General features: G+C 39.3%; 1 non-coding gene across 1 annotated transcript; it reads right to left on the bottom strand.

Annotated features, from left to right (window-relative positions):
• Nucleotides 1-19,914: 19,914 nt before the first annotated feature.
• LOC118480034 lies at nt 19,915-20,020 on the bottom strand. The gene has a single exon (XR_004861674.1). It is a non-coding gene; the product is annotated as a small nucleolar RNA R71 (small nucleolar RNA).
• Nucleotides 20,021-26,828: the final 6,808 nt, after the last annotated feature.

The following is a 26,828-nucleotide window of genomic DNA, read 5'->3' as shown; positions in this document are numbered from 1 at the left end:
AAGCTGCATTATCGAACGTTACTAAATCTTTATTTATTTGAGATTAATGTTATATGATGTTGTCATCGACTAATGGCTAAGTTGTATGTGATGCCCACAGGTACTACACGGACTTCTTCTGCTGCTAAGGAAGTGAAGCGGACGTAGATCGAGTCAAGAGCAAGGATTGTACGGATAGATCGGTCACATAGTTGAAGTATATAACGTCTAGAAATCTAAATTTTAGTACGAATGTTGTGAATTCTTTTATAGACGTTTAACATTTTTAGAATTTGGAACCTTCATGTAAATAATGTAGTTAATAAGGAAAGAAATTTTAAGGCTCTTATTCCGCTGCGTCATTTTTAAGGTTAAACGTGTTAGGGCGTAACAAGTTGGTATCAGAGCCCTGGTTTGAGAGAATCAAGTAGAAGGAGGTAAATACTTGAACTCAGACCGGTGTGCTCTCGTGATCAAGAACCCGTACAATCCAAGACTCGATCAAGGCCTAAAGGCAAAAGCGAATGTAAGTATGTACTAGATTAGGTATTTGAAGGAAACTAATAGTATGTTTTGTGTAGGGTAAGCACAATTGTTGGAAGAGATGATCCGTGAATGCGGTCTAGGACCGGTATCGAGGCAAGTAATGAAACGAATTGACCCCAGGTACGTAAACCTAGTGTATGGGCGCATGAAATGGTATGGTTAAGCAAGTGAAAGAAAAATTTTGAACAAATTATGATAACGACATGGTAAATAAGTTTTGAAAATATTACACGAGCCGAAACTAAATTCTTCGGACATAAGGTGGCGATTACGCGAAGACACGAAACTAGTACGTGGAATGTGTACCTGGCCAGTACACAAGAAACGTATGACGTTCGTGAGACCGTGATAATTATTACAGGTATGTCCGATAGAGTTTGGTAGCAGCTAGGCGTGTGGGTGAAATGGGTAGTAGGACTCTTGTGGGATTGAGAATACTTTGTAGGAATGAAAGACGTGAATGCAATGCTTGAATCCGCGAGACGAATTCAAGGAATGAAATATGCGAATGCAATGCTTGAATCCGTGAGATGGATTCAAGGAATGAAAGATACGGACGATGCAAATCCCTCGCGGACTTGGTTATGATAGCGAATGCTATAATAAGCTATGCAAGTCGACTGGTTCAAGTCGAACAGGTCGAGTAAGGATAAGGTACCATCCGTTTAGAATGGGTGGTCGTGAATGCAATAACAAATGTATGAAGTTCAATCCGTTATACGGATAGAACGAAAGATTTATGTGAAAGCAATTAACCCGATGTGACCGGGTCGTAAGCGGTATACTTGAATCTCATTATGAGAGTATATGCCATTACCCCTTTAATTGGGTAATCGAATGTGTAAAGGAAATGAAAGTATATGAGCAAATGGAACTAAAATGTTAGTATTGTAAGCGAAATAAGTAATATGACTAACTTTCAAAACGGGAAGGGCAAGCGTTTGCAAGAAAACACTGGAACAGTGAAGCGATGAGATCGTAAGCATGTCTGAATTGAAAAGGAGTACAAACATGTACCTCGATACGTATGTATATATAAATAATAAGAATGATTTATTAAGAAATAGCCATGTATTGACCCGTTATGAATAGGTCTAACACACTAATGTCTTAAGAAGGAATTGAGAAAGTATTGATATATAAATGAGGTGATGTGATAAACAACATGTCTGAATGAGATCAAATGAAATGTGTAAATCACAAATTTTATAATGAGATTGGCAGTAATCATGATGCAATAAAGCTACATAGGACGGTGAAAGAATGCTCATGAATAGAAGCTCATGTTACCAGATGGACAAGATCAACCCTGTTAAGATACGAGTTCGTGAAGGAGCAAGTCAACTCGGGTTGTTACACGTTGGCTCGTGCCAAATTAGTGAGGTTAGTAAATGGTTTAACTTGTGGATGTTAAATAGAAAGTTACATATTGAATAATACCTCTATACGAACTGGTGGTACTGAATTGAGGGATCGTAACTGTGGAAATCCTGATAGAATGTAAGGGATGACAAGTATCGTAAGAAATACTAACCTTGATGCTCGGCTTGTTGGCCATGTTCATTTGAACAAGACATTGTAGAAAAGATACGCATGTCATAAATAACGATAGTAACCATGGAAATAATGCTAAATTTTTGTGTTAAGTATGGATAAGTGAGTTTAAGAAGGGTGATTTTGGTTGTAACAATAAGTCTTTAAATGATTATAATATGCGTATGATAATATATCGACCCCTTCTATGAGCTTAAGGATAATCGGAAGTAACGATAGTAATGGAATGTTTAGGATGGCTCATAGTGAAAAAAAAAAAAAATGAAAGATAGCATATGATGTATGAGTAGAATGAAATAAATCGACTTATTTCAATTATTAAATATACGAATGTAATATGCTTAAATAGGATGTTAGAAACAAGCCATAGACTTAAGTATGTATGGTTAATAACTGCATACAATTGGAATAAATTCGATAAATGAAACGTTAATGATGATATGTGTTAAGAGCTAGTATTATAAAGTAAAAGACACTAATAAGAGCTCTGGAGCAGAATCTGACATAAGTATAACTATCAAAGTAAATTACTTAATATAAGGGCATAGGAACGATGTGTACAATTATGTTCATGCATGAATAAAACATGTGCCAAGATCCCGAATGCGTATAGGTTGTAGTAAGTATTGTGGATGAACAACTTGAAAGGGGTAAGGGTAGGATTGGTCTAGTTTGAATGAGAAAGGTTTCGGGGACGAAACCTTATTTAAGGGTGGTAGACTTGTAACGCCCCAAAACCCGAATGTTTATATTGTCGTATGTTCCTATAGGACATAACATGAGATAAATAACTAGGCTATTGAACCTAGTTAAAAGGGATAGCTAAGAATAATAAAGGAATGAATCCTTAGGGGGCAAACATGTTAAAAATAAAACTTGAAAGGTTAATTAGGGTTAAAACACAAACACACACACATTCAGGTGTGTGTGTCGCGTGGATCAGGAAGGAGAAAAAGGGGAAAACCCCTAATCATCATAAATTTAGCAAATTCAAGCCCTAGATGTGATCTTGAGTCGATGCATGTCTCGATTTTGGATCATCTATGCATTCTTGAACACAAGGTAAGTAGAATTTTGGTGTTTGATGACTTTGAATGTGATGGGTTATGTTGTAAATCGTGAATTGGTATGAAATTGAGTATAAGTAGGTGTTAATGTCATGATATAGAACCAAGATTATACGTGGTTTGGGCTAAATTGATGATTAGAGGTGAAACCCATTTGTTTTGGTAAGAATGGTGACTTGAATGATCATCCATGTTTAGTTAATCATGATTGTTGATGTATTATGATGGATAGGATGGATTCTTACTAGAGGAATTGAAAGAAATATGATGATAATATGTTTGAATGTTTATGTGGGAATGATATAGGTTATTAGTAGGAGGATTTGATGAGTTATGTATGGAACTAGGAAGAATGTGCTTTAATTAGTTGTACATTTTGCTTAGATAGTAGTACGCACGCCAAGTGTTTGAAGAAATGCCTAGTATAAGTTAGTATGTAAAATTACATGATAACAATGGATGAATAAGGATATATGGTGGAAATTATGTGATTGTTAGTAAACCTACATGAAGAAGATATGCTAGATTGATTCCATGTGGAGATTTTGTTGATTTCATGCCCGGGTAGAAGGGTGCACTAGTGGCTTGTACTATGTGTTTGAATGATGTGATGCACACCATGTGGTTGTTTGATCCGCTAGTTGTGAACTAGAAGTATATGTGAAGCATATGAGATTCCTAAAAAGAATCATTGTTGGAATAGTATAAGGCTAGCTAAATACATGTTATAGTGTTAGTTGTGGAGTTATAGAAATACTAGTATAAATGGAATGGATTACGTATATGTGCGTGTACGTAGGTAAGTAATTATATGGTTGTATGTGTGCAAGAATATGATTACAAAATGCATAGGATATCGTTAGTATGGTCCACTACATCAATATGGACATATGTTCTTGAGTTGGAAATTTGTATGCTTGATTGTTGACTTCTGAAAAGTCAACGAATATGCGAATGGTATGGTTCGACTTATGAATGCTACTGTAAGGTTTAGGAATAATTATGTGTCATGAGTTAGGCTAATGACGTTTTAGACGTGAGTGTGTTTAATACGATGAAACGATAGATTACATGAGTTTGAAATGACATGAACTTGGTTGCATGTATTATGCTTGTTAGAAGTGACAAATGAAAGTTAAATGTGAATTATGCGATCGATATGATCGTTAACATGTACAATTGCGTATGCTAATATGAATGTGATTTCGATGACATATAAGTATAGGAATCATGGCGAGACGGAATCAAGCACGGAAGGCTAACGGGTCAAGAAGTGGCAAGAAAACGGATATGAGCACGGATGCATAAGGTAAGTGATTTCCGTAATCACTTCTTAGTTCAAGTAAGTAATAAAGTGTTGTGACTAATTAAACATGATATTTGAGGTCAAATATGTGTTAAAGTCTTTCGTCGTAAATGATGGGATTAAAGTTGACCAAAATGCCCTCGACGGGTATTTTGGGGTAAACGATCTTAAAAGTAGTTTAGAAATAAGTTATTCGATTAGTGTAATGTTTTGGACAAGTATGGAGGTGGGGATGATGGTTTGGTTAGTCATAGACCAATTAATGCGCGAATACCCTTAACGGGTCAAAATAAGCATATGAACATTAATGTGTTAAGAGGATGTAAGACATCCAAAAATTTAGTAATTTATGATAGACGTCACTGATATTAATATGTTTACAAGAGGTTATGGTAAAACAAACAAGTTATGATGATGTATGCATGAACGGGTCAAATAGTTAGAAAATGATAATTTGTCGAGCGCACGTAAGTTAAGAATTTCCTTAATCCGGAGGTAGGATTTTAAGTTAATATGATAGAATGTGAATTTACAAGCATGTAGGAAGAAACGGGAGGTTAAACGGGTAAACGGTTCAAAAGTTATGCGAGTTTTAGTGCGTTCGAACGACGAAAACAACACAGCAGGAAAACTGACTTTCGAGAGGCCGTAGGCTACGCCCAAGTAGGCCGTCGCCTACGACCCCTGGAAAGTCAGTTTTTGCTGACGGGTTATTTTGCTGCCTACGGAGGTTTTTGGCTACGTGTAAATGCAAGGGCCGTCGCCTACGACCCCTAGGGCCGTCGCCGACGCCCTCCCCATGTCCAAAAAGCTGAAATTTAGTTATTTATGTTATTTATGCATCGTAGGCTTCGGTATATTACCCGTGGTCTATGGCGAGCCTTCCAATCATGATCTCGAGTGTTCCCGTGATGCTTATGAGTTGTAAACCTAAGTCTAAGACCCATGTAAATATTGTATGATTATGTAAAGACGTAGGAAAGGTATGTACGTGTGTAGTTGTGTATGTATGTATGTGTAAAGACATGTATGAGTATATGCACGTAAGTAAAGTTCTAGGAAAGGTACGTATGTATGTAGATGTGTATGTATGTTTGTATGTAAGTACGTATGTATGCATGAATTAATATGTTAGAATTTTAACGTTACTAATTATGTGTTTGAGGTCGGTATGTAATGCAGGAATGAGTACATAGGATTCTTATGAAATTTAAGCCGAACCCGGAACAAGAATAGGAGAAGGGTTATTCGAATGGATCAAGCTGCATTATCGAACGTTACTAAATCTTTATTTATTTGAGATTAATGTTATATGATGTTGTCATCGACTAATGGCTAAGTTGTATGTGATGCCCACAGGTACTACACGGACTTCTTCTGCTGCTAAGGAAGTGAAGCGGACGTAGATCGAGTCAAGAGCAAGGATTGTACGGATAGATCGGTCACATAGTTGAAGTATATAACGTCTAGAAATCTAAATTTTAGTACGAATGTTGTGAATTCTTTTATAGACGTTTAACATTTTTAGAATTTGGAACCTTCATGTAAATAATGTAGTTAATAAGGAAAGAAATTTTAAGGCTCTTATTCCGCTGCGTCATTTTTAAGGTTAAACGTGTTAGGGCGTAACAGGTATGCACACCATTTAGACTTATCCTTAGTCCCGGATGGTTTATCATTCTTCCTGGGCCATCTGGCTTTTTCACCTAGGTTCTGCATTGCAAGGATCAGTTCATGATTATCAACGGAAAAACAATATTCTGAGATTGGAGGATATTCTTCATCATCCTCTTCTTGGTCAACAGCATGCACATTCTTGTTCTCGTTTCTATGGTGGGATTTGAACTTGTTGCTTTTGAAGGAGGATCCTTGCTTATCTTGTTTTGAGGATCCTACTTGTCTTTCCTGGATCCTCTTGTCGTCCTCTAGCCGGATAAACCTGAGTGCTCTAGTTCTTACTTCATCTAAATTCCTGCATGGTGTCATAACAAGATCATCATAGAATAATGAATCCTTAAGCAGTCCCATTTTGAAGGCTTCAACAGCCGTAGCCATATCCAAGTTGGGAATGTCCAAGGATTCTTTACTAAATTTAGTTATATAATCCCTTAATGATTCGTTATGATTTTGAGTTATCCTGTACAAATCACTAGTTAATTTTTCAAATTTTCTACTACAAGAGAATTGGTTATTGAATAAATTAACTAAATTGGCAAATGAAGTAATAGAGTAAGGGGGAAGACTTAGCAGCCATTTAAGAGCTGATCCAGTAAGAGTAGATCCAAATCCTTTACATAGGCATGCTTCCTTCAATTTTTCTGGGATAGGATTGATCTCCATCCTCTCCCTGTATTGTGCTATATGCTCCTCCGGATCCGTTGTGCCATCATACAACTTCATGGTAGGGATATGGAACCTTTTGGGTACCTCTGCGTCACAAATTGGTGGTGCAAAACGAGATACCTTGTGGCTTCCATCTGCAATCTCTGGGATAGGCTTGACTACCCCTGGAACACTTGAGATCATGTCTTTTAGTTTCTGTAATTCCCTGGCCATAGCATGATTGGTACCTGTATCCTGCATGAATCCAAGGTTAGTAGTAGGATAATTATTTAGAGTGTTACCTCCCATTGGGTTCAAGTTAGGGAATCCGTATTGCTGGGATTCTGGAACAACGGAGGGACCAGTGGAAGCAATGGTCTGCATTGGAATGAAGTCCCCTTGATGGACATCTAGACTTCCTGTTTGCAAACTTTTTAGGGATCCTGGCATCGGTAAGGATCCTGGTATCTGGGATGATCCTGGAACGAAGGAGGATCCTTGAACCTGGGATGATCCTGGAACAAAGGAGGATCCTTGAACCTGGGATGATCCTGGAACAAAGTAGGATCCTGGAAACTGCTGTGTCTCCGGATAGGCTCCCGAATTCCTGAAGGATCCCATGTACTGAGGATAGGATCCTACGGGCTGAAAATATGAGCCTGATGTCTGAGTCATTGCTGCCGAGTTGAGATGTGATCCTCGTGACTCCCCTATAATTTGCACGTCCGGGATCCCTGATGGCTGGGAAGTGGTCATCGGAGTATCAAAGCTCAAGGATTTGGGCATCAGTGGAGAATGATCCTCTGCCGCTTTCTTTTGTCTTTTGAGATCTCCAATTTCCCTGAGGATCCTTTCGTTAGTTTCATCTTGCCGCTGCATACGATCCTTCATCTGCAAAATTAAAGCAAATACATCACTAGTACTGGGAATAGAAGAATTCATAGCAGAAGAAGATAGAGGTTTAGTGGAAGTGGGAGTTGATCTCTTCTCAGTATTTCTCTGAGATCCTGCCGGTGGAGGAGGTAAGGTGATCTGTGATGGAGTGACCGCAGACATCGCTGTGGACGTGTTCTTCAATGATGAAGCCATGTAACTCTCTGAAATGATTTCGAACAAAAGATTTTCTTATGAATGAAGCACCAATTGCCCCACGGTGGGCGCCAAACTGTTTTGGTCAAAAATCACACAAGGATAATGTAACCAAACTTTATGTAAACGGGGTATGATGCTTGGTTAATTATGAAAGTAAAGGATCACTTCTGTGATAAAGATGCAAAGACACGATGATTTATACGAGGAAAAAGCCCTTGATCAACGAATGATCTCCGGCATATAAAACCTCGGGTGATGGCAACAACCGATCACCAACTTCTATATAACAAAAATATGATTACAACTTTGGATGATAATGAGCTGAGTACAAGGATCACTGAATGTCTAAGTGTTTGAGAGTTGTGTCGTATGTCGTGTCCGTTCTTCCGAATGAAGAAGGGTGGTACTTATACGTGTATAGGTGACTTATTTTAGGTAAAAGGACTAATTATCAGCTCATTACCCCTTTAGAAATAAAGACAATCTAGCCTAAATTGCTGCCCATAAATCAAGCCTAGTTTCCATATCCTGTGCAACGTCTTTCTTCAATTAAGCTCTTGCCATATTTGTGAAGACGCGTTCCTGGATCATGATGTCTAGAGCATATCCTGCTAGATGTTCCTGCAAAACAATATTGTATTGAGTGGAAGTGGCCGTTAATATGAGGATCACCATAATTCCCCATGATCCTGATCTTGAAGTTCTGCGGAGGATCACTGTCTGCCAAAGAAACAAGGATCACTGGTTAGGATCATGTGTAAGGATCACCTATAAAAATCCAGCCCTAACAAGAGGTGAAACTCGCATCTTGTTAACTAGTCCCACTTTTCGATTTTCAATCTCGCCAAAGTTTCGATTTTCCCAATCGATTAAGGACGTGTAGTAACTGGAAGGACAAATATCGTTAGTCGCTTCCCGATGAGAGTATTTGTCTATTAGGCCAAAGCACGTTTCCTTAATTCGAAAAGGACTTCGATTTACTTTGGAATAGTCTTATGTTACGTTCCGTGACAATGCAATTTTTATGTTAAATCTCTTTTATGCTATCTCAGTTTTCATGTGTTTTACATTTGTACGATATATCATTTCAATCTTGGAGGCCCAATACGATACATGCATGCTAGTATGTTATACTGGATTCGCGTTACTGGGTGATTCTTAAGTGATGAACTTGTCCTTTAACCCACGCCTTAACATGTATAGCACTATGCGTAGTGCTATAGGAGTAGCGCACCACCCATGAACGAGAGGTCATGTTAAGTCATTCAATTGCGGTACACGATGGGTTGACCTGTTTATTCACATGCCAGTGATACGTTAATCTTGTTAACTAAGTATGTCATGCAGATTATTCTAAATTTTTATGCTAATACTCATTGTTATGGGCCATTTTCTGAACATATATCCTGATTAATATTCTGCTTTTGATTGTTTATTTGAGATCAGGATACCGGATCAAGATATTGGTAACATGATGATGCGATATCCTGGTAATAACTGATTTAACCACGTGCAGATTAAAGGGTATAATTCTCCAACGTTCAAGTGGACTTCTTTTCCTCGAGACTCGGGCAAATCAGTTAGATAAAAGACGTTGAAGCCGGAAGATGTGGACTGCAACGTTCATATGTGGAATATTCACCGGATCCCGTAATAATAGGATAGTTGGTTGCTTTCTTTTTACTATAAATAGATTGATTGGATCAGATTAAGTCACACACACTCTTTCGCACACTTTGCTCTCTAGCTACTAGCAATCACCACACGCAAACACTTGTACTCAAATCTCATTGTAACACTTAGTTGATCTGTATCAGATCCTGCATTGTATCCTGATATCTGAAGTAATTGACGAAAAAGGCAGCTGCAATTGTCAGCTCCGAGGTTTTATGCCGGCGATCTAGATTGATCAAGGGCTTTCCTCGTATATCCTGTGTCACCCTTTACTTTTCTGCTCATTGTTTGATCATCAATACCGCTCTGTATCCTAAGCCGTATCCTAAAACTGTGTTTGCAAACAACTTAATCAACATATTTTTGAACACATTCTCTTAGCACACTACCTCACTTAACTAATTTGATCACTAAATTGCTTAGGTAATTTTTGACCAAAACAATTTGGCACCCACCGTGGGGCAAGTGGTGCTATTTTTAATCAATACTTTGTTTAAATCATTACTTGGTTTTCTGTTTTCGAAATTCTTTTCAAAACTGTTTTCAATGGCCTCAAGATCAAACATGAGCTCTTCTACTATGTCTGCTTCAACCTCTGCAACAATTGGTTCGATGCTTCCACCACCTCCTCCGAGATCTCAAGCTTCTTCTCAAGGAACTGAAATTCATGTGGCTCGGGATGTTATTCCCACTCGCAATGTCCAGGGATTCGGTCCTGTTCTAGCTTCTAATGAGGAAATTCTAAATTTGTTTGGTAGTGTACAGGAACATATGAGGCAGCAACAGGAAACTAATCAGATGCTGATGAGAGAAATACAACTCTTGAAGTCAACCTCGAGCAGGCCTGCTGAAGATACTATCACTCCCTTGCAGCCCAGGGCTTTGAACTTCAGTTCTGCAGTTTACACTGAGGATAATCGGGGAAATATTGTGCCTAACCATCCCCAGAATCCTACCCCTGAGATACCCTCTTCGGTTAGAGTGTCAACTGTGAGGCGCTCAGGATATGCTTTAGGATATGGCCAAAATCCTCAGATTGGTAATGTGTCTAATAATAATAATACTCTTGCCACTAACAATGTTGGATCTTTGCAGGATACAGGTGTGACATCAGCATTATCTAGGGAGCTTCAGGAGCTAAAGGATATGATATCCAGTGTACCTGGGGTGGTTCAGCCAATTCCTGAAGTATCCCAGGATAGCCACAGGATATCTCGATTTGTGCATCCTATTTGTGATGCTGAAATCCCAAAAAGATTCCAAACTCCCAACATGAAGCTTTATGATGGAACCACGGATCCTGAGGAGCATATTTCCTAGTATAGGGAACGGATGGAAATCAATCCTATCCCTCCGGAACTTAAGGAAGCATGCTTATGCAAGGGTTTCGGCTCTACCTTAACAGGATCAGCCTTAAAATGGCTGTTAAACGTTCCTCCTCACTCAATTACTTCTTTTGCTCATTTGGTTAACTTATTTAATAGTCAATTTTCTTGCAGCCGGAGTTTTGAGAAATTAACCAGTGATCTTTACACGATAACTCAAGGACCTCAGGAATCCTTGAGGGACTATGTGAATAAGTTTAGCCGGGAATCCTTAGATATCCCGCACCTTGATGTCGCAACAGCTGTGCAGGCTTTCAAGATGGGATTGCAGAAAGATTCTCAATTTTACCAGGATCTTGTGATAGATCCCTACAAGAATCTGGATGAAGCTTGTAACAGGGCATTGAGATACATTCGGCTGGAGGATGATAAAAAGATGCAAGAGAGAATGAATTCGTCCACAACCTATGAGTCAACCAACAGGAAATCAGAATCCTCATATAAACCATATCGCTCAAAGCCATATGGCAGATATGATGGCAAAAAAGTCAATGCTGTTGAATATGAGGATCCTGAAGAGTATCCTGAGCTGTCTGAATATTGTTTCTCTGTTAATATACCTGAATTGATGTATGCTATGCAGGGTTTAGGAGACAAAGCCAGGTGGCCTCGGAAGAATCAACAAAAAGCTGATTGGAAGGATAAGTCCAAATGGTGTGCCTTCCATGAGGATTCCGGACATGTTACTGAGGATTGCATTGCCCTGAGGAAAGAAATAAGTTATCTCTTAAGCAAAGGATATCTGAAGGATCTTCTGGGAAGAAAGAAGAATAAGGGTCAGGATACTGAGAAGGATCCTGAACGTGCAACATCACCTCCTGCAGATGCCAAGATAATCAACTTTATTTCAGGAGGATCCGACATTTGTGGAACTTTATATTCCGCGGCCAAGAGACATGCAAAGGAGGCTAAAGACGAAAGAGGGGAAAGACCAACCAGGATGACAACCCTCACAGCTGACAAAGTGATCACTTCTGATAGTGATGACAGGGATACTATCCAGGATCCTCACTATGATGCTCTGGTAATAACATTACATGTGGCTAACCATTTTGTACGCAAGATATTGGTGGACAATGGAAGCTCCGTCAACATAATCCAACTAGAGACGTTGAAGAGGATGAATGTATCCCCAATGGATATCACTTCAAAATCCACTGTACTCGTTGGCTTTAGTGGAGAAGCTAGGAATACCGTGGGAGAGATTAAATTACCAGTATATGTTGAAGGGGTCAATTCAATAGAACACTTCTGTGTGATGGACTCCCTATCCTGCTATAAAATTATATTGGGCAGGCCATGGATCCATGATATGAAAGCTGTGCCATCGACTTATCATCAGTGCATCAAAATACCTACACCTTGGGGGGTTGTCAAAGTAGACAGTGACCAACAGGAAGCGAATGAGTGTTACTCATCCTCCATGAAATCCTCTACCAAGCCTAATGCAACATAGCAATTAAAGATACGGGCCCAGGATATCGTAGAGGCTTCGAAGCAGGTTGTAAAAAAGTTGTCCTGGATCAGGATAATCCGGATATCTCGGTGCTCGTAGGGACCAATATCCATCCGGATATTGAGGACCAATTAACTAACTTTTTGAAATGCAGGATGTCAACATTCGCGTGGAAGCACAAGGATATGACAGGTATTTCCAAGGAGGTTATAACACACAAGCTTGGTATTGACAGGAAGAAGTAGACAGATTGTTGAAGTCGAAAATGATTAGAGAGGTCAAATTTCCAAGGTGGCTAGCAAATGTAGTAGTGGTACAGAAGAAAAACGGGAAATGGAGAGTTTGTGAGGATTATACAGACTTGAACAAGGCTTGTCCAAAGGACCCGTTTCCTCTTCCTCATATTGACTCAATGGTAGATGCTACTGCCGGCCATGAAATGTTAACCTTCATGGATGCATCCTCAGGATTTCAGCAGATCCAGATGGAACCTTCGGACCAGGAGGATACTGCCTTCATGACACCAACAGGTATTTATTGTTATACTGCTATGCTATTCGGTTTGAAAAATGCAGGTGCAACATACCAGAGATTGGTAAACATGATGTTCAAAAACAAACTGGGGGACACTATGGAGGTGTACATCGATGACATGGTAGTAAAGTCTAAGAAGGTTGAGGATCATCTTCAGGATATTGAAGCAGCATTTGATATCCTGGATCAGTACAACATGAAGCTGAATCCTGCTAAGTGCCATTTTGGAGTGGGGGCAGGAAAGTTTCTAGGATATATGGTAACTAAAAGAGGGATAGAAGCGAGCCCAGAACAGATCAAAGCCATCCTAGATATCAAATCACCTTCTAACATGAAGGTTGTTCAAAGACTGCAGGACGAGTAGCAGCATTAAATAGATTTATCTCAAGATCCTCAGAAAAATGCAAGGAGTTTTATGATATCCTGAAGAAAAATAAGAAGTTTGAATGGGGGGAGAAGCATGAAGCAGCCTTGCAGGAATTGAAGCAATACCTCTCAACTGCACCTCTACTAATGAAGCCTGAGGATGGTGAACCATTATCCATGTATCTTGCAGTATCAGGGAATGCAGTACGGCTGTCCTTATGAAGGATCATGAAGGTCAGCAGTATCCTGTTTATTATGTTAGCAAAAGTTTATTAGATGCTGAAACTAGATATTCTCATTTAGAAAAATTAATATTAGCCTTAGTTATGGCATCAACAAAGCTTAGACATTACTTCGAAACACATAGGATTCATGTTAAAACAAATTATCCTGTTAAAAATGTGCTTAGGAAACTCGAGATGTCAGGTAGAATGGCTAAGTGGTCAGTGAAATTAAGTGCTTATGACTTAGTGTATGAACCAAGAAATGCCATAAAGTCTCAGGCTTTAACTGACTTTGTGGCTGATTTCAGTAGTGACATTCAAAATGAAGTAGACTTAGAAGTTGAACAGCTAGGAGAATCCTTAGAATGCTGGACATTGTATATTGATGGTGCATCTAATGTAAGAGGTGTCGGTCTAGGTATACTACTAAAATCGCCACAGGGGTACATATTACCCCTGGCTATTAGGTGTGAATTTCCCGCTACTAATAATGAGGCTGAATATGAAGCTTTGATTGCAGGATTAGAGTTGGCTAAAAGTATGAGTATCAAGAATTTGCAAGTATATGTTGACTCTTTGTTAATCACTAATCATTTTAATGGAACCTATGTAGTTAAAGGAGAGAAGTTAATCGAGTATCTCGAGATTCTCGAAAAATTAGCAGGATATTTCGATATTTTTACACTTGAACAAGTACCAAGAGAGGATAATGCTGAAGCTGATGCCTTGGTAAATCTGGGATCATCGGTCAGGATACCAGAAGGAACCCGAATACCAATATTACATATCCTGTATCCTGCGACAAATCCTCAGGATAAGGAAGTAATAAGTATTCAGGATCCTGATGACAAGTATCCCGAGGAGGATCCTAAGTCCTGGACGACTCCAATCACAAGATATCTCAAGGATGGACATATCCCCAAAGATGAGAATCCTAAGGCCTTTAGGATGAAGGTTTCACGATTTACTATTATAAATAGCGTTTTGTACAAGAAATCTCTTGCAGGTCCGTATCTGAGGTGCCTGGAGGATCCCGAGACCAAAGAGGTACTCCAGGATATCCACGAAGGGGATTATGGTAACCATACTGGGGGCAGGTCTTTGTTCTCGAAGGTGTTGAGAATAGGATATTATTGGCTGACGATGAGAAAAGATGCTGCAGAATATGCTCGAAGATGTGACGCATGTCAAAGGCATAGTAATATATTACATCAGCCTGCTGAACCATTGTATCCTATTGTTTCCCCTTGGCCGTTTATGAAATGGGGGATGGATATAGTGGGAAAGCTTCCAAAGGCTCCTGGAGGAAAGGTTTTTATGTTGGCAATGACGGATTATTTCTCCAAGTGGGTTGAAGCAGAAGCTTTTGTTTAGGTCAGAGATCAAGAAGTGGTATCCTTCATAAAAAGGAACATCCTGACTAGGTTTGGAGTACCAGCTGAGATAATTTGCGATAATGGATCTCAATTTATAAGTAGAAGGACTACTGACTTTTGCAAGAGTTAGGGAATCAAGATGATCACGTCCACTCCGGTACGTCCTCAAGCAAATGGACAAGCAGAATCCTCGAACAAGATAATTGTCAACAACTTGAAAAAGAGACTAGGGGCGGGCAGAAGAATTACCCTTTGTTTTATGGGCCGATAGGACGACGGTGAAGAGTGCAACTGGCCAAACTCCTTTCTCCTTAGTATTTGGAGCAGAAGCGGTAATCCCAACAGAAATGATGATACCTACGACAAGATCCAATCTCCGGGATCCTGAGCAGAATCCTGAAGCTATGTGCCAAGAGTTAGATACTGTAGATGAAACAAGAGATGCAGCAAAGCTAAGGATGGAAGCATATCAACAGAGGATATCCAAAGCATATAACAAGAATATAAGGACCAGAAGATTTCAAGTTAGAGATTGGGTATTGAGAAAGGCTTTCCAGAATACTACGAATCCTGCTGATGGAAAGTTGGCTCCAAAATCGGAAGGACCCTATGAGATTGAATCAGAATCAGGAAAAGGAGCATACCGACTCAAGAATATGGAGGGGGATATGCTACCAAGATCATGGAATGCTGTACATTTGAAGCTCTATTTCAAGTGAGTGAGGAATTTGATTTCTAACTCAGGATGGTATGAATATTATCTCCTTGAATATGTTTAAGGTTATTTATTGTTTTGAACCCCTAACCGACTTAAGCATCGGAGGGGTGTTAGCCAGGCTAACACCCACCTTAGCTTACAATTGTTTTGCAGAATATGTTTCGGGATATAGTTCCGGGATACACGTTCAGGATACTTCGAAAGATTAGAGGATTGGCCCCCTCTCTCAAGTATAAGGGATCCTGATCCCTTCACAGGTTTAAAGGTATTCACCTTTCTCACGAATTGGGTTTAAACACCCCGCCGGGAGCGCAAGTTATCCAGGGATAGTTCAAGGTGACGGGACCAGTTCATGTAAAAGTGGCTGACAATTTCGTCACTGTTGGCTATATCCTGGATCCTTAAGGTATACGAGGATTGATCACCCTCTCTCGCGAAAGGGTATTTTCATACTCTCTAAGGTTTAAACGTTTTCACCTTTCTAAGTCTTGGAGTTTATACACTCCCGCCTGTAGCGCATGAAAATTTGGGATTATCCCCAGGATACTAAGGATTTATCTCCAGCATGTTTTCGGGTTTTACCCCAGTAACACAAGAACTGTCTACGCAGTTGAACATAAATCTAAGCAAATTTTTCTAAGTGTTCAAAGATTTCGTGCACAGGGGACATTTCTCCTAAGGCGGTTATGTAAGGTACAAAGAGTCAGATTTGAACCCATTACACTAAGACTGGGGACATCTTACTCGAGGGAGTTGCAAGAAGGATTGAAGTTTGAAACTAGGGTTACACTCTATTCCTGGTATGATCTTTCCTTTGTGAATCTTACACAACTTGATTGAACTTTTGAAATCATGTTTAAAGTTTAAGTATCCTGATCAGGATATATCTCTAGGATATATTCTAGAGATATATTCTCGGGATATGATTCAGGATATTTGGTTGGAACCTTTGGGATGCAATACTTGGGTTTAAAAATCAGAGTTGGATTTGTTTATAAATTCTGAGTAAACTATCTTTTTTCTTTTAAAACTTCATTCAAATTAGTTGAGATTTTGAAAAATAAACTATTTTGAGAAACTTTGTCCAAATTGTTTGGATATTGAGAAGTCCTATTTTACGAAAGTCTGCATAGGATATCACTGAGTATATTGATCAGGGTACCTTCACAGAAATGGTAACACTAATTTCACAAAGCTAAAATCTAAACTAAGTAACGCATGGCAAAAATTTAAAAGGCTACAACAAATAAGTCAAAAGAGGGTTATATTATTAGCATATCAAAAGTTGTGCTTTTGGTTTCACCTTAAAACAAGGCCCATCCACCAAAAGCACAATGGATTCATAACCATATTTACACAACGTTTGAAGGTTTCGTCTTAAACTGAAACCCATCCACCTCCAACCGTTGTATTGTCCAAAACAAAATATACAAACTGATAACCAAGGGCTTCATCCTGAAACCCAGGACCCATCCACCTTTGGTTATCAAATTGTTCTAATGCAGGAAAGGTAAATTGTTCAAAAGACATGGAAAATAAATTGTTCAACAAGTCACAACCATCAAACTTGAAAAAGTGGGCTCCGGCCTTGGCACATATATCCATCATTGCCCACTTCGCTGCTTTTAAGGGCAGCACCCTGACGGGTGGTCCGTAGGACAACCCTTAAAAGGTTTAATACAATGCACATTCTATACTTTATTCGGTTAATTGCTTGAACATGATAACCACTCTATGATGTGATGTGCAGGTGTTATAATGCTCAAGATACAGGTTTTAGAAGGTTGGATGAATGTCGGGAGTTGATGGAAACTTAAAGTGAAGGAATTGGATATGTATGAAGAAACAAAGAAAAAAAATCACTGACTGCCGTAACCTACGGCTAAGGGCCGTAGGTTACGGCTCCCATGTTTTTGTTGGATGCACAACCGTAAAACAGGAAAGGAGAGCCGTAAAACTTGGTTGATCGCCGTAACCTACGGCAGGTGGCCGTAGGTTACGGCCCTGTACTGATATGTTGACTTGCTGACCGCCGTAACCTACGGCTGGGGGCCGTAGGTTACGGCTCCGACTGATCTCAACTTGTAACTCTTGCATTTGATGGTCTTTTGATGAGGAATTATGGTTCTTAATCATGTATTTTTGGTTACTACTTGGAGGGAACGAGTTGGGGAGTATATTAGGAGCATTTGGGAGTGAAGAACATCATCTTATCATCTATCTTTCATCTAGTTTTGTTGGTGATCTTGTTGAACAACATTACCTTCTATTTTTGCATTATGATGTCACTTCAAGCCATGTGTGGCTAAACATTCTATGATTATCTTGGGTTGAAGGTTGTGCAAGACTTGTGCTTTTATTTTATATTTCTAGAATAACAACTCCTTTCTCTTTGAATTGTTTGTTATGGTGCATGATTGATTGTTAGTAAAGTATTGATTTTTATGCTAAACTAATTAGAAACCATACGTTCTTGGTGCCGTTGGCAATCGAGATATCATGGGTATAGTTAGGCTTGGGTAAGGGTTAATTGATCATTGGGTAACAACCTCACGTTCTAGGAATCTGAGTACTTAGTTCCCTTTCATCACTACAATTGGTCATACACGAACTATGTCTATGTAGTTCTTTCTAGTTGAATGTTAGCACAAAAGTCGAAGCAAACCGGAAACTCAAGATAGTCATTTGTCTCGAAAATTGTTTACAAAAATCAATTCTCAATTTTGCAATTTATTTAGTCAAACTTAGTTTTAAAACCAATCCAATCAAATCAACTCTTGAATTTTACTTTTCTTGCAATTAGTCCAATTTAGTTAATCTAGATAAATTCTCAAATAACACATTTTCCACAAACTCCCTGTGTTCGATACCCAGTTACCGCTATCTATTTAGTTGTATTGGGATTAAATTTGATTGTGACCATGACATCACGTCAAATTTTGGCGCCGTTGTCGGGAGTAGTGCGCAACGTGTGTTATTTTTGTTCTTTTCTTAAGTTTGTTCTTTTCTGGTTTACGCGGGGTGTGTTAGTGTGCAGGTATTTACAGGTGCATGTGTACTAGAAGCTCTCACAAGCTTTCACCACTAGTGTTTGATCCTGAAATCGAGCGAACTTTGCGAGCAAATAGGATTCTACTAAGAGAAAATACAATCAGCGGTTCACCAACAACACCGATTACACCGATAACACCACTTCGCTACATGGATCCACCACCACCACCACCCACTACGGGTGAACCTACTTCACCATTTATACTAACATCCACTCAACCTTCACCTAATACCACCATTCCAACCAATACCACCGAACCCACCATACTTCAAAATGTTACGCCAACCAACACCACACAACCCATTACTACCCAAGAAGAACCAACCATTACCTTTAATCCTTCCACTACTATACCCCCATTATCCCATTTCTTCCCAGGTGTGGGTCCGTCATATTCAAGCCATACCATAGCACCAATTTCGACCATTGTCCATGCTACACCGTTTCGACCGTCAAACCAGTCGGGTTTCCAATACTCGACTCTTCCATTCGGGCAATCTTCGGGAATTCAAGGAGATGGGTATGATGAAGGATTTGAGGATTTTGAGGGTTTTGATGAAGACGGGTATGCTTACGGGGGTGATGGAGATCAAGGGGAATTCGGTTATATGCAAGGCCAAATGCAAGTGATGCCAAATGTAGGTGGAGTGCAACAACAACAACACATACCTCAACATGTGAGGCCGAGGCCACAAGGGTCACAAATGCACCGTCCCATACCATTGCAACAAGTTCGTCCACCAAATGTTCAACAACAATTCCAAAGGCCAATTCAAAACCCACCCATGCCACAACAACAATTTCAACAACCAAATGTACCACAAGGGCATATACCAAGACCAATGGGAGTTCGTCCAAGGGGTAGGTTTGGTGTACCAAGGAGGCATCTTAGAGAAAATGCGAGGGGTATTGAAGCGCATTTTAGGCCGGTGATTACTCACAATCCTTCATCGGTGGTTATTCCTCATAACAACCAAGGGAGAACTTTTGAAGTAAGAACAAATTCTTTACAAAGTTTGCCGAAATACAAGTGGCTAGCAACGGAGGAGCCTTATTTCCATTTGGAGGCCTATGATTCAATTTGCAATACTCTTGGGAGTCAAGGTTTTTCGGCCGATGATATCAAGTTGGTATTATTTCAATTTTCTTTGGAGGACAAGGCAAAGAAGTGGTTCTACACTTTGCCTTCGGCATCTATTTATACTTGGGCGGAAATGCAACAAATTTTCCTAGACGAGTTTTATACCACCCAAAAGACCAACGATGCTAGGAAGGGGTTGAGGAGTTTCCAACAACAACAAGGCGAAATGTTCCATGATGCCTTCGAGCGCTTTAATATGATGATCAAAAATTGTCCTCATCATGGGATTCAACTATGGGAATTAATGAATGCTTTTCACGAGGGGTTGAGTGCTGAAGATGCTCGTGATTTAATGTCTATCACCGGTGGGACTTTTGGTACAAATTACGAGAATGATGATTGGGAGTTTTTGGAGAGCATGGCAACTACATCAAAAAGAAAAGCTCAAGCATCGAGGAGAGCACGACCGGCCATTGCCCGACCTCAAGTGCATGCAATAGATGATGGTAATGTTCAAACCACTAACCAAATTTATGATGTTTGTGCATTGTGTAATGAAATAGGTCATGCGGCTGAAAATTGCCAAGGAATGTTGGATGGGCAATATGAGGAGGTGAATGCGTTACAAGGTCAAGGAGGGGGTGGTAGAAACTTCAACATGAATTCTAACACATACCACCCCGGGTTGAGGAACCACCCAAACTTTCGTTATGGGAACCCTTCGAATCAAGCAAACCCGAATTTTCAAGGTAACCAAGGTAATTATGGTTCGCGCCAACCTTACAATAACCAAAGTGGATATCAAGGTGGGAATAACCAAGGATACCAAAGGCAATATCGAATGGGTCAAGAACAAGGGGGGTCTTCGGGTGGCAATGAAATGATGGAAATGTTGAAGAACATGCAAGCGGAAATGCAAAAGAGGAACCAAATGGATGACGCTCGCATACAAAAGGATGAGGCCCGAGACAAAGCAATCCAAACTTTGACCACCCAAATGGGTCAACTTGCCACCGAAGTGTCCGAATTGAAGAAAAACAAAGGTCAATTACCAAGCGACGCTAAGGTAAACCCATCTCATGGTACTTCAAGAGGTAATAACGTTAATATTCACCATGTAACACTACTAGAAAAATTAAAATTTCTGACACCATTTTCCCTAGAAAATGCGTCACAACTCGCGATTTTTTATGAATTTGTGACGAAATGCATATGTAGGAAAACCACTCGTAGGAAACTGGTTTCTTACGCATTTTCTACGCATTTTCCTACCCATTTCTGACGGAAAAGGCCTGTCACAAATTGCTACACAATTTCTACGCATTTTCCTACCCATTTAACGGAAGTTAATTTTTAATTTTTGCTACACAATTGTCACGAAATTTAATTTTCTACGAATTTGTGACGAAATGCATATGTAGTAAAACCACTCGTAGGAAACTGGTTTCTTTACACATTTTCTACGCATTTTCCTACTCATTTCTAACAGAAAAGGGCTGTCACAAATTGCTACACATTTTCTACGCATTTTCCTACCCATTTAACGGAAGTTAATTTTTTATTTTTGCTACACAATTGTCACGAAATTTAATGTTTTTTCTAGTTTTATTCTATTTATAAAACATCCGAGAGATTGGTTACAAAAGCAAATAAAACTAAAAACTATAAAAATTCAATAACATTAATCTTAAATTTATACAACTTTACAAACAAATCTGAATCGCATTCCCAATCGAAATCTAAATCTGAATTGCATTCACAAATTTACAAACATAAATTTATCTTGGGCATAACTTCAAAGCCATCCGAACCCAAATCTGAATCGCATTCCCAATCGAAATCTAAATCCAAATAGCAACGTAGATTCATTCTTGCTTGCATATCCGACACACGGATGGTTGAAGTGGAGGTGCCAAGCAACATGTCAACAACTTCTCCATTGATGCCGCAAACAGGACATCAATAACAACAATATTTCGTCATATCAGTCCTTCCATCAAAATAAAGTAGGATATGCAACCATCCATATTGAACTTTTTCCCTAACCCACTTTGATTCAAATGAATAAGATGAATTAAACATAAAAAAAAAAAAGAAATACAGAGAAGAGACGAGTGATGGTGAGGGTTTACCGTGAAGTTTATCGGTCGGAGATAAAGACCGCCGCCGTGAGCCGGAAAAGGGGGAGTCGAAGGGGTGTGGCCGGTGAACCGAAGGGGAGGTGCTCCGTTTTGTCGGGTTACAGGGAACCGAAGGGGTGTGGCCGCCGCCGACCGGAGGTGCTCCGTTTTGTCGGGTTACAGGGAACCGAAGGGGAGGCGGGGTAGTGAAATGAGATGTTTGGGTTATGTATGAGGTGTATAGGTGAAGAACCTTGTGTTGTAGGTGAGATTGTTAGGGTTTTCTTTAAAGATAAATGGAGAAGATAAGATGCAGGGGGTTTGGGAGGGAAACATCTTTGGGAACGGCTGCACATAGTGTAGAATTAGGGTTAATAACTCTTTTATACTTAGGGTTGTTTTAGTGGGCTTTGGGCTTGGGCCCAAGGCCCACAAGCCTAATCTCGTGTGTTTAAGTGGCCCGAACTTATTTACGAACCATTTTTTAAAACCCGAACACTCCGTAACGTTGTAGAATAAAATTTTAGGATCAAATTATGAAAAATAGAGTCGGTAGTCGCGTTTGGTGTGTTTGCTTGTCGTTTACGATAATAATTGCGTAAAGTTGCGTCGTTTCAATCCGTTTTTCGATACAATTTCGACTACGGTTATTAAAATTTAATTACGAAGCAAAATATATCGTAAAATCTCAGTTTTAAAGGTAATATGCGTCTCCGATACTTCCGTTTCGTTGCAGGTGCGTTCCTGCAGTCGCGTTTCTCATTTACGTTTGCGCTTTGTGGCATACGAAAGCCCGATAAATTCGTAAAACTAGCTTTATAAATATAAAATACTCGTATAAAATTCATACTTGTCGGCGTTGTCAGTATTTTGTTCGGTTTCAGTTCGTTACCGTTTAATATTTCGCAGATCGTCATACATGCACTGTAAAGTCAAATAGACGTTCCTTGGCACTCCAAGGGCCTAATTAAGTTAGTTCGCATCACAAACACCGGTTATTATCGTTTTAAACATCTGTTAATCATGTAATTAAAGGCGTAAATTACCGGTTGTCACACTAACCCACCACCACATCCACCCATTCACCTTCACCCATCATCACGAGCGTCGTCGAACCCAAATCAACTGACGTCACCGCACCTAAAGGACATAACGTGCAACATTTTCAAACATTTAAATATTTTTTCAATTCAAGTTTAAATTTAGAAGGTTAAAGTACGGGTTGTTAGGCCATGTGTAAGGGCACTAGTTAAAAATTTAAATATGGTAATAAATAGGGCTGTAAACGAACCGAACGTTCAGCGAACAGTTCATGAACTGTTCGGCGGGAAGTTCGTCTATGTTCGTTCGTTTAATAATAATGCTAATTAAACATTAAAATATAATCTAAGTTTTCTGGTTATATTAATAAACGAATATAGCCAAAACTATTAACAATTTAAGCAATCTAAGTATAATAATGAATATTTCGTCATAAATGCGTAGCAAGTTGCTACGCATTTCCTACGCAATAAATTTTCCATCACAAATGCGTAGCAAGTTGCTACACATTTCCTACGCAATAATTAATAATAATGTTGATTAAACATTAAAAAATAATCTAAGTATAATAATAAATATTTCGTCATAAATGCGTAGCAAGTTGCTACGCATTTCCTACGCAATAAATTTTTCATCACAAATGCATAGCAAGTTGCTACACATTTCCTACGCAATAATTAATAATAATGCTGATTAAACAATAAAATATAATCTAAGTATAATAATAAATATTTCGTCATAAATGCGTAGCAAGTTGCTACGCATTTCCTACGCAATAAATTTCCATCACAAATGCGTAGCAAGTTGCTACACATTTCCTACGCAATAATTAATAATAATACTGATTAAATAATAAAATATAATCTAAGTATAATAATAAATATTTCGTCATAAATGCGTAGCAAGTTGCTACGCATTTCCTACGCAACTGTCAATTAATTAGGGTTTTCTTATTTTTCGTCATAAATGTGTAGGAAACGATATCGTTTTCCTTTATTTTTTTGTTTTGTAGGTTATTTCCGATAGATTTGTTACGCAACTGTTAATTAATTAGGGTTTTCTTATTTTTCGTCATGGATGCATTGAAAATTTGTAACAAAATCTTGAATTTTTTTTTGTAGGAAATTCGTCATAAAAGTGTAGTAATCTGTGACGAAAAAAATTGTGTAGGAAATTTCTGTAGAAAATTGTCCCTTTTTCTAGTAGTGTAAGTGTTTTGAGAAGTGGGAAAGAGTATAAGACCAATCCTTCACCGGATTTGGTTGATGGGGTGGTTGAGGATATAACGGGTCAAGATAGTGAGGAAGAAAATGAACCACCCATTGTTTCTTCTAAAAAACCCAATTTTGAAAAACCTGAAGATACTAAAGAAAAAGAAAAAGTAAATGAGGGTGAGGGATCTAGTGAAGTACCGTTTCCTTCGGCTTTATTAGATCCGGGTAGAAAAAATTTAATTTCAAAACGGGGTCCTCAAAAAGAGGAAATGTGGGAGGTTTTTAAACAGGTTAAAATTAATCTTCCTTTACTTGAAGCTATCAAACAGGTACCCGCTTACGCTAAGTTTCTAAAAGAATTGTGTACTCAAAAGAGGCAACAAAAAGTGCCTAAATTGGTAGACTTGATGGAGCGGGTAAGTGCGTTATTGAAAGGAGACCTTCCTCCTAAGCTACAAGATCTGGGAACGCCTTTAATAAACATCCAAGTTGGAAATTTTCAAACCGCAAGGGCGTTATTGGATCTTGGAGCCGGAGTAAGTATCCTACCGGGGGGGTTATATGACCAATGCGATTTTGGTCCATTGAAGCGAGTTGAGACAACGGTTGTATTAGCCGACTTGTCTCATAAACTTCCCCAGGGTATCGTACGGGATGTGATAGTTAAAGTTGATGAGTTTTATTATCCCGTTGATTTCCTTGTGCTAGATTACTCATCCGCGGACCCAATTCAACAACAAAATGTTATTTTGGGTCGGCCATTTTTGAACACCGCACATGCTATTATTGATTGTCAATATGGTACGGTCGACATGACATTCGGTAATAGAAAAATGAGATTAAATGTTTTTACTAACGGTACTAATGTTTATGGTGATGAGTGCTTCTTAGCAGATTTCATAGATGGATATGACCCGAAGGAGTTCGAAGAGGAAATTTTGGGTTCTTGTATTTGTGATGTGTCTTTGCAGGTTCATGCATGTGAGTTAGAGATGGAAGAGAAAGAGCAAGAGGCTCTTGCGGTGAAAGAAGGAAGACCGCCATGGACCCACCAAACTGACTCTCTACCGGTAGAAATTGATTCGGGTACAAAGCCTTCCTTGGAATGTCCACCAAGTGTGGAATTGAAAGAGCTACCAAAACATCTTAAGTATGCATTTTTGGGGGAGTGACACTTTACCGGTGATCATTGCTTCCAATTTGGCGGTAGCTCAAGAGGAGGAGTTGATACGGGTGTTGAAGGCTCACAAGGCGGCAATTAGGTGGACGATAGCCGATTTAAAAGGTATTAGTCCATCCATTGTGATGCATAAAATTATTACAAGTGAGGATGCAAAGCCGACCCGTGAAACACAAAGAAGGTTGAACCCAAATTTGAGAGAGGTGGTGAAGAAAGAAGTTATCAAGTGGTTGGATGTGGGGATCATTTATCCCATCTCGGATAGTGCATGGGTAAGTCCGACTCAGGTAGTGCCTAAAAAATACGGCATCCAGGTAGTAAAAGATGAGCAAAGTGAACAAATCGCCACCCGCCCGGTAACCGGGTGGCAAGTTTGTATTGATTATAGAAAAGTAAACGCCGCTATCTCCAAAGACCATTTACCATTACCCTTCATTGACCAAATAATTGAAAAACTTTCCGGTCAAAAATATTATTGTTTTTTGGATGGGTACTCGGGATATAACCAAATTGCTATTCACCCGGACGACCAACACAAAACCACGTTTACATGTCCATATGGTACATTTGCTTTTCAGCGAATGCCATTTGGACTATGTAACACCCCAGCCACATTCCAAAGATGTATGATGAGTATATTTTCGGATATGGTTGGGGAATCTCTTGAAGTGTTTATGGATGATTTTTCCATCTTTGGTCCAAGTTTTGATTCTTGTCTTGACGAATTGGAAAAAGTTTTAAAAAGATGTGTTGAGATGAACTTGGTCCTAAGTTGGGAAAAGATTCGGGTAATTTCATCTCTACCCCCACCAAAGAATCGTGTTGGGGCATGTCATATCGGACCGGGGAATGGAGGTAGACAAAGCAAAGATTCGGGTAATTTCATCTCTACCCCCACCAAAGAATGTTAAGGGGGTGAGATCATTTTTGGGACACGCGGGGTTCTATAGAAGGTTTATTAAGGGTTTTAGTGTAATTACAAAATCTTTATGCAACTTATTATTGAAAGATGTTCCATTTGATTTTACTGACGAATGTTTGCAAGCGTTTGATGTGTTGAAGGAACAGTTGGTAAAGGCTCCTATCTTGCAACCACCGGATTAGTCAAAGCCGTTTGAAATTATGTGTGACGCTAGCGACACAACTATTGGAGCGGTTTTGGGTCAAAGGGTCGATAAGGAACCGGTGGCGATTTACTACGCAAGCAAAACTTTGTCCGAGGTGCAACTGAATTACACCACAACCGAAAAAGAATTATTAGCGACGGTGTATGCTTTGGACAAGTTTAGATCTTACATTTGGAGGAGCAAGGTGACAGTGTATTCGGATCATAGCACGGTCCGATATTTGATGGAAAAGAAGGATGCAAAGCCCCGGTTGATTCGATGGGTGCTTTTGTTGCAAGTATTTGATCTTGAGATTCAGGACAAAAAGGGATGTGAAAATGTTGTTGCGGATCATTTGTCTCGAATTCCATTGGAAGGTGTTGATGACCCAAGCGAATCAATGAACGGTTTCCCAACGAGCAATTGCTAGCCGTA

The sequence above is a fragment of the Helianthus annuus genome, chromosome 6 (genome assembly GCF_002127325.2).
Source record: "Helianthus annuus cultivar XRQ/B chromosome 6, HanXRQr2.0-SUNRISE, whole genome shotgun sequence".
In the NCBI taxonomy this organism is placed as follows: domain Eukaryota; kingdom Viridiplantae; phylum Streptophyta; class Magnoliopsida; order Asterales; family Asteraceae; genus Helianthus; species Helianthus annuus.
This window is presented reverse-complemented; position numbering and strand designations above follow the sequence as displayed.